The sequence below is a fragment of the Octopus bimaculoides genome, chromosome 18 (genome assembly GCF_001194135.2).
Source record: "Octopus bimaculoides isolate UCB-OBI-ISO-001 chromosome 18, ASM119413v2, whole genome shotgun sequence".
Classification (NCBI taxonomy): domain Eukaryota; kingdom Metazoa; phylum Mollusca; class Cephalopoda; order Octopoda; family Octopodidae; genus Octopus; species Octopus bimaculoides.
The window spans coordinates 49177272-49186082 of NC_068998.1; the positions used below are offsets into that span (position 1 = coordinate 49177272).

At 33.5% G+C, this 8811-nt stretch overlaps 1 long non-coding RNA gene across 3 annotated transcripts in view; it reads right to left on the reverse strand.

Moving 5' to 3' along the window:
• Window positions 1-5119: 5119 nt before the first annotated feature.
• The window catches only part of LOC128249828 (uncharacterized), a 25565-nt gene continuing 21873 nt past the window's right edge, over window positions 5120-8811 (reverse strand). For all 3 annotated transcript variants that reach the window (XR_008265954.1, XR_008265955.1, XR_008265953.1), the window contains exon 3: window positions 5120-5996. This is a non-coding gene — a long non-coding RNA (uncharacterized LOC128249828). The remainder of the gene's footprint in view (window positions 5997-8811) is intronic.

Consider the following 8811-nt stretch of genomic DNA (forward strand, 5'->3'; position numbering starts at 1 on the left):
CAAACATCCCCAGCCTCTCTCTTTCTCTCTCTCCCTCTCAGTTACATCCGTGTTTATATATACATTTATATATATATTCCACAGTTTATTATCTCATTATTTGTAAATGTTATCTGATAAATATTTTCTAATCTTTTATAAAAAAAAACAATCTAACTTGATGATATGATACAACTTTTCATTCCAATATGTATTTATCTTGTTACTTATCTACTTGCAGTAAATCTCTACAGATGTTTATTTATCAATCTATTACTCTATCGATGATGTTGTCTTTAAAATATATATAAGTGTGTGTGTGTGTGTGTGTGTGTGTGTGTGTGTTTACGTACATATATATGTTTACGTACGTGCATATATGTGTGTGTTTACGTACGTACATATGTATACCATTACCTAGTTTCGTGTATATGGATAAATACATATGTATGTGTATGTTTATATACATAGACTCACACACACACATGTGCACACTCACAAATACATATATATGCATGATACATGCGTGAGTTATATCTATGCACATATGTCTAACTTTCATTACATTTTCCTCTTTATCTATGCAACTCAGAAAATTAAACCTGTACAGTATATCACTGCAAAACCCCATGAGATTAAGGTAAACATTTGGTTGATTTGACCAGGTTAAACCGCTTGTATTTGTTGTCAAACGTAATTTAATCTATTGTATTATTTGCATTTTTCATAGCTGTTGCCAGTAAGAAAGTGTCATGATTACTTTGTAGATGATAATTTAATTTCTTTGGGGCGAGATTCATAGATGTTTGCAATATGATACCTTTTCTTGTGTGATTATGAAAGTGAATGACGTAAATATCTATGTATTCGTATCTATGTATGCTGTATATCATATGGGATATATATACTTATATATCTCCACATCAGAGGTGGGATATCTAATACTATCGAATTTTACGTTTGCAATTATAGAAATGCATCTGTCGGAGATTATTTACTTTACAAACAATTCAAGAGTTATCCGGAAGGAAAATAATATGACCAGCGATTACCTGTAGCAACTTTTAGAAGTAGGAATAGTTTGGAACTACTTTTGTCTTTAACAATACCAGGTGAATGATCTCACATCACGATTAATGCATTTACCAAAAGTTTTTCCAAACATCATGTACCTTAATTATATATAGAACATGTCATCAGTCAGAAGGAGCAAGTTAACTACCTATCACTCCGATAGTGAGATACATAGAGAGAAAATCAGAAACGAAATCACCTCCTATCCTGAGATTATCAGTAAGAATCATGAAGGTAAATGTAGAGAGAAACACTAAACACATCGACATAGAGGACGATATAATGCACGCTGCATTATATAAATTAAAAAATATTGCTTTCAATTTTTGGCGCAGACCCAGCAATTTTAGGGGAGGGATCAGTCGGTAACATCGAGCCAAGTATTCAACTGGTGCTTATTTTATCGAATCCAAAGGGAAGAATGATAAAGTCAACCTCGTCGGAATTTGAACTCAGAGCGAAAAGTTAGCGGCATTTAGATGACGCTAACTATCCTGCCAGCTCACACCTTAATATACACTAAAAATATCGGTTTCAAGTTTCGGCACAAGGCCAGAAATTTCACGAGTGGGGGTGAGTCAATTAGAGCAACCACAGTGAACATCTGGTACTTACTTTATCGACACCAAAGTGTCGAAAGCAATGTTAACCTCAATGGAATTTGAACTCAGAACGTAACGACGGGCGAAATGCTGCTAAGCATTCTTTCCGACGTGCTAACGTTTCAGCCAGCTCGCCGTCTTCTATGCATTAAAAGTACTGAAATGTCATACGTATGATTACATGTCACTTCAACATGTTGTTCAAGTTATTAAAAATGTCAGAATAAAGCACAATAATATATCTTGTATACGTAATGTATATAAGCTTTTAGAAAAGGCAAACATTTACCACTGAATACTTGTTCAAACAAGTTTACATTAAGAAATTCATCAAAGCACCAGACGTTGAAATTAGCAATACTACATATGAAAGTAAAAGCAATAAAATTATCTCTGTTTATTACAAAGCGGCAATATAATAATATGGAAATTATTTCTTTAGTTTCTTTAGAATTATTTTCTAAGATGTAGACTTGTTTAAGTTTTACGCATTATGACAATTTCTACATTAATTTTCTTTCTCTAAAGTGATCTAACTAAATAGCTGCCTCTTTTTCGAAAACTGTAACCACTCGGTTTACTAGAAATGTAGTTCTAAGGTTTCACGATCATTTCAAGTCATTGATACGTGATTCTATTTTTTGAGATTCAATTATTGATTGTATCAAAACTTGACAATGAAATAATAGGTACCTATATTTACGCTAGATTTGCGTCATAAAGAATGTACTATAGAGAGTTTTTGGAGAATGTACTATAGGCAAAGTAAACAAAGATAAGTAGGTTCCTCGCCTTATATGGTGCGTGTAGATTTTCCCAATGTATTGCGCCAGTCTTCGGCAAGTTTCAAGATTTCATCTCTGATAGATGTTGTTGAACGTTATTGGTGAGTGATACACATTTGAACAGTTAAACCATACTCTGTTAATATGTCTATCTATCTATCTATCTATCTATCTATCTATCTATCTATCTATCTATCTATCTGTCTGTCTGTCTGTCTGTCTGTCTGTCTATCTAAAAATCTATCTAAAAGTATATTATAGGTACACACGCGGATACATAAGTATACACACACACACACATAAGTACACACACACACACACACACTGAAATTGTTACCACTCATCTAGCATCGACCCGTCGCGGGTGGGACTCTGAACACCTGCTTTCGGTGTATCCCTCGGCATAGAAGTGTTTCTTCAGGCGGTTTCTACAGGTATCTCTTTAAAATCTGCATGATATTATTATACAGAAGTGGCAGATTAAGGTACATATCTCCAAACTCTTAGAAGAACCAAAACAAATAAGAGATTGAAAAAGAAAATACAAAATACAACGAAATCACAGAGCTTATTTTATTGAAATCACCCGAGAAGACACATCTACACCGAGGGATGCAGCTAAACCAGATGTGCAGAGTCTCACCCGCGATGGACTGATGCTAGATAGGTCGAAACAGTTGTAGTGATCAATAAAGATTCTTGCATTTCCCTGTCCCTTCTGTCTCACTAAGAGGGTAAACAATTTTACCAAGGAGGAGATATTCGCTCTTTGCTTTGTACGCTGCATAGGCTACGTGTATAGTCTCTGGTAATATTAACTCTACATTTCAATTTTCTATATATATAAATCATTGTTTTATATATTTTATGATGTGCAGTAACATTAAAAACAGTTGCGTGTGCAAATTTATGGTGATCGATATTTTATTTTTATACGATCAAAATGAGCTATTATTGAAATTATTTATTCCATACTTTGAAGTTTCAAATAACTTGATAAAGCTCGTCATATTTCCAATATATTTATATTAATAACAATGCTCTTTCATGTTGCTATTAACAAAGTTTATGGAAGATATGGCAAGTGCCTTCGCTAAACAAATTCGTTCAGACTCCTATGTAAACAGCACCTCTATGTCGATAGCAATGTATTAGCGAAATGTTTAAAGACACTTCGAATGAAGATTGCGTTTTCTTTATGAATTGACAACTTTTCCCTCGAAGCTAGAGAAAAAAATCTTGACTCTACATTCTCTATTGAAAGTTGCACACTGTTCCACGTTTTCATTTAATGTGAGTCTGACAAATCGTTTTCTTTGTAACGTTTTTAAGAATGTATCACACAGCTTTTACTTTTTCTTCATCTTATTTTAACTTTGCTATTTTCTTGCGGCTTCATTTTTATTTTCACACATTTCCAACCTTTTTCTTTTCGCTTTTGCCTCCTTCAAAATTCGCGTTTTAACGTAAGAGACTTTTACGCTATGCCTCGGAGGGGTAAATACCTTTACGTCTGTATCTTCCTTATTAACATTCTGTTTTCTATTCTTCTTTCCATATTTCTATTAATGATATGTTTATTTCTATCGATATAGCTACGTTTTTTTTTTAGCGATTCCCGAAAATGGAATTTCTTTATTCATTGTTGATTTGCAACTGCCTGGAAAATATTTTCGGAAGTTTTTTTTTTCATAGAATATACAATAAATTCTACATTATGTTTCAACTTTATCCATTCAATTTCCTGGAGTTGAAAAAGAATACTAGCGTTATTTTAGAGACCTCGAACTAATTGACAATCTTAATGTAGCTTTGTAGATTTTAAGTTCCAATCCCAAGGGAGCCAGGTTTGTATCCAATTGGTACAAACGCTTGAGAAAAGACGTGACATTTTAGCAATGCAATTAATGTGATTTACATAGTTGACATTGGAAACAAGAAAGAAGAACGATACCACGATGCGTTTAGTTATATATATATATTTGCGTTCTCAGTTCGTATCACTTCGAGGATAAAATGAATATAAATAGCTTCACATAACTTATTTAACTATGAGTAAGCGCCATAATCTATGCATGTCGTCTTGTACTAATGTAATAAATATTTTTGCTGTAGAAGATACCCACTCTCACTTTCAGTACATGCAATTCTGTGCATCGCAATCTGATTAGATTTGGGAGGATGTGTATATGTTGCTTTCTACTAATATTACATGAAAACAATTTGAAGAATTTTGGTGTGTATCTGTATTACACCAGACAGATCAAAGCAATTAATTCTCAATATATTAAATGAAATGTAACTAATCTCTATCAATCTTCCTCTATGGTCCACCGGTCGATCTGGGTGTCGTTTAAGATTTAATAGTCATCTCAGGACACTATGCAGCAGCATATATAGCTCGATGAACGAATGAAGTTTTGGTCTGCATTCCAATTACCATTCCATTTTAATCATTGCTGATTTATCACTGCATTAATGTGACATAATATAGCCACCTTCGTGCTATGGAATTCAAATTCAAGTGATAAAAACTTTATCATACAACTATATTTATGGAAATTTAATACACGTCTGTATGCAGTTATTTTCCTCTCTCAGAATATTTCGACTCTATCTCCATAGAGGAAAAGATGTTACCAAATTAGAGATTTTGATTACCAACAATAATACTCGAAATAATTATTATTGTGTTTTATTGTCAATACATTTCCACCATACTAATGAACAATATCTATTCATTTTCATTGCACCAGAAATTTAAATACAATGTGATACTTTGGAAATGAATGTAAAATATCTACGAGGTCTGATCAGTAAGTATTCGGACTGTAACAAAGCTAAAGCATGCAGAGTGAAGTTGCTTGGCACATGTTGACCTTGAAGGCTGCTGTGCATGTGCACTAAGGTTTCACGTTATAGCATACTTCCGCTGTTTACAGCAGTGGTTCTAAGTAACGTGTGTTACGTGTGATCGTCGCATTGACTATGACAAAAAGATTGTGTCGAGAACGGTGATAATTTTTGAAAACTTTGCGTAGGCCTTTGGGGAGGTAAGACTAAGCTTTTGGCAAATTTGATGCAGACTCTCTTCTCAGCTTACTGTGTCACAGGCAATGCGACAAGCACACGCTACACACGTTACTTCCAAGCACTGTGTTCAAACTCTCCATTTTCCTTATATTATATTATCAAAATTCTGTTCTCCCCTACAGCCTACAGGACGGATGAAAACATCTATAAAGACAACTGGAACTTGATAAGCGTAAGCACTAATACTATCACACATTAACGAATTGCAGGTATATTAATGGAGAATTAAACCGCTGTTCTGGTGTTCTAATAGTATCATTTTTTTTATAACGTTTCTTACGTTTTGATACTGGCCATACATTTCTGTCTTTAGCCCCTAACTCCTTTCGGATTTTGTAGACGAAGGATCTAGCGACTTTTCAAAATCGTGCTATTTCTAAATTGCTATGTTCAGCCTTTATAACCAGGATGACAGCGTGCCTCTTCATTTCTTGTGTAATCATAGGGTCTGCCATTGATAATTCTGAAATATAGAAAATATTAAGTTGATAATTATGCTGCTATAGTAAAATTAACATATTTCATCAAATACTTTACGCGCCCTGTATATCAATCCTCTTAATGACGAACGACTTTCGTAAGTAAATATACCACCACTTTTATTTCAGTTGCAGTGTAAGCCGGAGTTTTAGTAGTAAACAAAGCCGAGCACCTCTAGTACATGCATATTACATTACGTCATTTGACAGAATTTGAATGTGTATATATGTTTGCATATATAATTACAGCTGTTCTGAAATTTTTCACCTTTTCCAAACAATCCGTGCTATTGCATGAGTAAAGTAAATGAAAAGAAGATTAATTAAGTACAAAAGAAAAGCTGGGATTACACTTCAATCTCAACTGGCTTCACTGTACGTGTGAATGAAGATACAAAGTGTAGCTTCTGCATCCATGCCAATACAACTTAACCGCTTCGGCATTAGAAGGCAATACAAATGTCATTCACTGAAATGTTGTAAATATCGTCACCAATATTATAATACATATTCAAAGCTATCACAAAGCATCGTCACCAATATCATAATATCTATTCAAAGCTATCTCAAAGTATCGTCAGCAATAACATACTATCTATTCAAAACCATCTGAAAAGACTCTACGAAATGCCTTTTCTCTTCGATATTTACATTAAAGTCATCTCAAGTATCATCGACTGCAAGAGGAATCTTAGCTGAAGAATTCGTCTAAATAAGAGGATCGATATGAATAAAACCATGGGATTTTGAACTAAGAAGAGGCCGGTTAATATATACGTATATATCTGATAATTTCCTTTCGGGGTATTTACAGTATTAATTTCGTCTAATAGCAATGCTACTCTAAGTCTGACAATAATAATTTAGCAGACTCTTTTCAGTATAATTAAACTACAAAGAAATGTCAACACTGTCAAGCAAAATCTTCGTTTCAGAGTATTTCGGGAAAAATGAATGTAAGGTAAGGGAATGCCAGTAAACGATAAATTGATAACCAAATTGCATGTTGGGTGATAGCTTTATTTTATTGTGACACACTTAGTACCATTGCTAATACACTTATGGTGTTACTCGTTGAAAACATCTGCCTAAATCTTAAGTTGATTGTGTTATGTTTTCAAAGTAATCATTGAGATATAGAATATCAATTACGCCCGAGGTAAGCTATCTTTCGAATAATATTATAGTTTATATATATATAGTTTAAAAAAAAAATAATATTATAGTTTTTATTTTTTTCGATATATATCATACACGCATACATAGTTTATTGGGGATCTAGGATATATAACACACTGCCTAAATACCTATCTTGAAAAATTAGACGTCTCAGTACCAGAAAAGAGAAAGCTGATTGGAAGACTTCAGATCCAAGGCACAACTGGAACTGAAAAATCTGTAAACCTTTCACGAGGTTTATCATTTGAGTATATATGAGCATGTCTATATATGAACATATATGCATGAGAAGGCATACATAGAACAAAACATGCAAATCTATACGTAAACATACATATATAAAAAAAAACTCTGTTGTTGAGGTTGAAATTCCAGTGAAGGAACATTTGACATCGGTTAGAAACTGGCTCTTTTTCTATTGGCAAGAAATCTTGAAATAAAACTGAATAATGACATACATACATACATACATACATACATACATACATACATAAATGCGATGCTGTTTTACAGTCTGTCGTGTCGACGCCCCGAGGCGAAGAAGTAGGATCTCACAAGACATATAAATAGAGGTAGTCTGGCCGTGGTAAGTGTGTTGAGTAGCAGTTGAGTAGCAGTCGAGTAGCAGTTGTGCAGCAGTTGAGTAGAGATTATCCGAAGGTGCTAGATAGCAGTAGCTTGAGACATAAGACAGTCTGCATAAAAGTTTGCGATACACATAAATGAGATGCTAGAATTTTTGCGAAACTTATGAGCAATGTTGTTGAGTAGATGAGCAAAACATATAGGATACTGCCTATTAATGAAATGAAAGAAAAAAAAACATTCTATTACCATTCATGCTTGTGTAATGGTCCTGTATCATATAGGAGAAAGATTTCTGTTTTTGAAAAAAGTAAAAATGAGTGTGTCTTGTTTTATTACATATTTCCTTCAATTCAAAATTATTTTCCAGTATATTATAGGAATATGAAACAAATTTTATAAGGTAGTACAATGTACTTAATTCGTATATATATATATATAAATATGTGTGTGAGTACGTGTGTGTATATGTGTGTATGTGCGAGTATGTAATGAGGAGAATGAATAAAATGTACAGGCTCTAAACACTTCAGTTGCAGTGGTAACTCAACAGGAATATAAAAGAAACTATCTATTTTCTTTTAGATTATATAATTTATACATAGAAATTCTAACGCAAACAGAAGCCAAACAAAGATTTTAAATATGCTGTAAGCTCTTCAACAACTAACCACAGATATATTTAACTGATAGTCTTCTATGAACTTCCAAAACAAAAGATCAACAAAAGTTTATACCTTGAGGATAAGACAAGTAAATCTCATGTGGAATAGAGATGAATAGAAATACATTTATACAAATGAAAATTTGAAAAGAACGTCACCTATTAAAAAGAATATTTCTTGCCAGATGAACATAAAGCAAAGCAGCATCGAATCAGAAAACGGAAATGGGAAAACGAATTTGAAGGAGAAATCAAAGTCGGTGATATATTTAGAAATCCATTTGATATGAGGACTAAACACGTAGCACCAAGGACACACACACACACACACACACACACACACACACACACACACACACACACACACACAC